Consider the following 5547-nt stretch of genomic DNA (forward strand, 5'->3'; position numbering starts at 1 on the left):
TCACCTCCCCTAAGGGAGAGTGAGTCATTCACCAACTAGGCTATTGGCCCTTCTTAAAGTAAACTTATATGTAAAAAGTTTTCGTAAGCTAGCATCAGTAGCTTATTTTTTAAGAGTTTATGGAAAGGGTGATGATATGTACACAACTCATATTTCTTATGTATACAACCATCAAGCTTTACATTATTGCACAGTACAATACTATAAAGCATGATGGTTGTGTACATAACAAAAATGAGTTGTATACATATCACTCACCGGATGAAAATTATAAGCTCAATTTTTTTATCTACCAAACGAAGTTTATAACTTAACACTTATTAAAATCATAAGTTCAAGCTTCAATAAGCTTTCATAAGCTGATGCGCCAAACACACCCTCCATCTATAAGTTTCAAGCTACAATTAGTTCGTCCAAACACACCCTAAATATATTCAAATAAACAAAACTAATTTATCTTATATCTTATATACTAACTAGTTTATAACCCGCGATTTCGCGGAACTTAAACATACATAAGTTAGTATTATGTAAAATGTAGAATATATTTTAACAGCAATAGCACAACAACAACGATTTTCAATCTCGCATATGCGAGGTATGAGGATAGAGTATATTTTAAAAGAAACTTATATGAATAAAAGTATAGACAAACTTCAAAATTTATGATATTATGTAGTCATGTAATTATATTATATATGATATAAAAATGACATGTAAAATAAATCAGGAAAATAATTTCAGTTTTAACTAAACTAACTAGTTAAAGACCTGCGATTTCGCGGGTTTTATTGAATAACGATATCTTAATACAATCTTCATATAAGATTGAATATTTAACATCAATGTACAGGTGAGAAATCAACATTACCTGATGTGATGTGATACTTGATGCTTTAAAAACAATAAAAGATTGAATGTTTAATATCAACATGTGAGAAATCAAGATAAATTGCAGTAATACAAATAAAAAATGTACAAAAATATTACCTCGCGCAATGCTAGATGATCAAACTCAAGAAATGTAATCCTCTTAGCAATTCGGATCGAGAAAAATGGTTAGAGTGTAGGCGAAGATGGGTTGAAAAAGAAAAAGTTAAAACGGGTATGCTTAAACAAAAAGCGAGAATCAAATGGGTACTTGATGGAGACGAAAATTCGAAATTCTTTCATGCTTCGATTCGTAGGAGATATAATAAATGTAATTTCCGGGGTATCACGGTTGATGGTGTTTGGGTGGATGATCCTTCGAGTGTTAAGAATTTTGTTTTTAGTCACTTCAATAATCATTTTTCTAATAATAATGCCTGTAAACCGAGACTAGTGGACAGCGTGTTTTGCGATGGGCCTGGACAATCTGTTGGGCCTGGGATTTTTTTCTAGTGGGCCTGTGCAAGGAGGTAATGGGGCTGCTCGATCAGACACTCGCCAAGATTCTGCCTCGGGTTATTTTCGGTTATCTGAGGATGAAGCAAAAGGCTTGGAGGAGAAATTCTCGGAAGAAGAAATTTGGGGTGCAATACACGAATGTGCGAATAACAAGGCACCCGGACCGGATGGATTTAATATGCGATTTTTCAAGAAATTTTGGGCTATTATCCGCGATGACCTTGTAGAAGCAATTAATTGGTTTTGGTCTTCGAGTGAAATATCCGATGGATGCAACTCTTCATTTATCACTCTCATACCCAAGAAGGAGGACCCGATGAGTTTGAATGAGTATCGACCATTAGCTTGATTGGAAGTTACTATAAGATTATCGCGAAGTTGCTTTCACTACGGATCCGCAAGGTATGTAACGACCCTGGTTTTTCCATCTTTAATTAATAATGGTTATTATTAATACTTGTGATTATATGAATGTATTGTTATACATTTACTTGTTACCATACTTGACTTTAAATGCCCGAAACGTCTTTGTGACACATGAAACTTTCACGAATAATATTTTAAATATTATTTACATTCATGATTAATTTTATTAATCATTTTAATTAACTAAGACTACTAGTTAATTACTTGGGCTTTAATGTATTATTTGTTACATACTTGGTCTTTTATTATTGGACTCATGATTAATGGGCTTAAGAGCCCACCCTACACACTTGTATTCACTAGTTCATTTCACTTTTCCAAACACACACTCTTACTTGCTCTCATTTTTCTCTCTAAATTGTAAGTAACAAGAACATCTCTTCATCCTTTTCTCTTGTCCAAAACCGTAGCCTAGCTACACTTAATCATCATCATTTACTTATCTTTGTTTGTTATTTGATACTTATTAGTTGTTGTTGATTACTTACATGTTGTTAAGAATCAAACTCTTTAGTTTGATTCTTCATATTATCTTGTATTTACAAGAACACACAAGAACCTAACTTACTAGTTATGTTCTACATTTAATGTCTTGAAAGATTGAAGGTTCATGTGTTGTAAAATCATTACTTGAATTCATGTTTGTAAACTTAAAGTTTACTCTCTTAAAGATCAAGATTTTGGCTTGAATCTTTAAAGTATGAACAACCATGAACTAGTTACTTGTTTATTTAGTTTATTACTTCATTTCTTGCATCTTTAAATTCGTGATTTTGGTTGTTGTTGGTCAAGTGTTACTAGTTAACTTTGATCTCATTTTTCTTGAATAAAAGTTAACTTTATAAGTTCAAGAACATGGAAGTATAACTTTCTAGTTATAACTTCACATAATTATGAAAGATCTAAGTTCTATAGCTTATGGTCTACTTATTTTGTCATTAACAAAAGCTTGTAAGCTTACATACACTTTACAAGATGAAAATCTAAGTTTTGTAGCTTATGGTTTCATTAAAGTAAAGAATCAAGTGTTATTACTTAGGATTTAACTTAATAACTTTAGATCTAGACTTTTGGGTCTTGGATCTTCAAGATCAAACTAAGAACTATGTTCTACAACTTAAGATCTTGATTAGTTAGTTTACTTTCAAGTTTGTAGTTCAATATTACTTTTATAGTTCATGTATGTGTCGGATCTAAGATTTTGATGTAACTTTGGTTCATCAAGCTACTTGCAACACTTAAATGAGTTGTGCTGCATGTATTAGACTTACACAAGTGTTATTATGGTCAAACCTTGGTTAAGATGATGCAAACACATCAACGAGTTGTACACTTGAAGATATATGCATCAAGGATGAGAACTGTGATAAGCATCGAGCACCAAGAACCCACCGGAACCTACTGTTTACTATTTTCTGGAACATATCCAAATACCTGGGCTACTGTAAAGTTGATCTTCCGTTATCTCTGTTCGAGTAGATAGTTTTTCGTTTAAGACTCGTCTTAATCCGAGTTACGGTTTAGGATTTATGGCCCTCCGATCGTCACTATGTCCTTTTAACGTTGTGCTGAAAATTCTGACCTACTCGCACTTAGACCGTCGCCACGGTCAAACGAAGACGAGTTTGCTTCTGGAATTTTTACCACAATTAGAGGACTCATATATGGAGCCATGGCCACTGTTCTCAACTTATTTCAGTAGGTATAGAGGCCGTGGCGACTGACCGAAGTCAGCCTTTGTTTTAAACTCTTTTCTAGAATGAAACTTACTTTACACCTTTTGTTTGATGATGAATGATGATGACCCTTAAGACCTAATTTACATATATTTAAACCTATTGGGACGATTTACTGACTTAGTACTATTTGACTTAGGTTGAGGACTTTCCGTACCTACGTACTTGCTTACTTCCCGACTCAACTTTACCACTACTTTACCACTGTGAGTTATAGCATCCCTTTTTACTTTAACTATTTTGGGAACTGAGAATACATGCGCATTTTACGTTTTACATACTAGGAACGAGTACTTAAACTTTATATATGTGTGGTTTATACAACGGCATAAACATTCCCTTTAGCTCGGTAACGTTTAGTCATTGGTTTTTGAACCGGTGAACGCGAATCTTAGATATGGATCCATAGGGTTTGACATCCCCACTCGGGCTAGTAGCGCTAGCATTTAACGGGTGTTTAATAATTCGTAAACATACGCACTTGCCAATTGTACTTTCAGGGGGTTATAAACGTTAAGTTAGTTACCAAGTGCCCACGGTTAAACATATACTTTATCATACTGTTTTGAAACGCTCTTTGTAGCACTGAAATCTCGTGGCCTACCTTACATACTGTTAAACTTAAACTATAGCTCACCAACCTTTGTGTTGACGTTTTTAAGCATGTTTTTCTCAGGTGCTTAAGGTTAGATGCTTCCGCTGTTGTACTAGTCTTGCTCTAGACACCCGCTGCTTTAGAGATGTCACCGCATGAACAATTATCTTGCATTCATAAACATTATTACTTTTGAAACTATGATTTGTAACGACCTATGGGTCACATACTATTATCCTTGCTTCTATTCATTGAAGCATGCTTTTAGTTGTTAAACATTGATGTTGGTTAAGACATCACCTTTTATCATGAATGCAAACGTATTCTGAAATAGCATATAGTGTTTGACCTTGTAATGATCCTGTTGTTGATGATTCGTACACGATGGTTTTATACGGGGCATCACATTTGGTATCAGAGCATTGGTTGTAGGGAATTAGGTTGCATTAGTGAGTCTGGACCGACCCGAGTAGGATTCACTAATAGGACTAATCTACAACTTGCTAGTTTACTTGTTTCTGCTGAACTTACTGCATGCTGCTGCTTACTTTTACTGCTATATGCCATATGCTATTACATGATTTCACTACTGCATGCTATTATCTACTTTCGATTGCATGATACTTGTCATTATTGCCATGCTACTTACTGTTACACATGATTTAGACTGTTGTAGTTACTTGGCCTAATACGTGCTTGCTTTATGACTTACTGACATGGAAAATTTATTTTTCCTTGTTCAGATGTCGGATATTCCACCTGCTATCATTTTGGGCAGCGATTCAGACACTTCAGCCACTTCACCTACCGCTGTTGCCGCTCCCCCAATCCCGTCGGCGACACACTCTAGTGACCCAGGCGCTTCGTCCTCCGGAGCTAGTAGTCATGCCCCTGCCCAAGTGGGTACTACAGATGGAGCCCAGGACCTCCCGGAGATTCCAGCTCCACTTGCCCCGGTACCTCAGGAGCCACAGCACCATCCCAGTGGTGTTGTGATTCCCGTGGAATTTGGGGAAGGTCCATTCCGTAATCAGTATCGTCATTGGTGCCGACGCGCTCCTGATGGACGTCTCGTGCCGATCCCGCCTTTCAGATACCGACTGATGATGGCCGCCCGAGGAGAGCCAGTACAACCACCCGTGCAACTACCTCCACATGATTCAGATGACCCGTCATCCGACGACTCATCCGCAGACGACTCTAGTGACGATGACTCCGACGAGGAGGACCCTGATGATGCACCTGTACAGCCACCCTCCACCCCGCCGAAGAAGCGGTACCGATTCGATCGTACAATCATTCCAGGGATTAATGGAGGTCGAGCATTCACTGACGCATATGGTCAGCGTCGTAGGGTTACCGCCCGAAAGCGGCTTGTGCCGTATCCTGCTGATCCCTTCA

Source organism: Rutidosis leptorrhynchoides, chromosome 5 (genome assembly GCF_046630445.1).
Source record: "Rutidosis leptorrhynchoides isolate AG116_Rl617_1_P2 chromosome 5, CSIRO_AGI_Rlap_v1, whole genome shotgun sequence".
In the NCBI taxonomy this organism is placed as follows: Eukaryota; Viridiplantae; Streptophyta; class Magnoliopsida; order Asterales; family Asteraceae; genus Rutidosis; species Rutidosis leptorrhynchoides.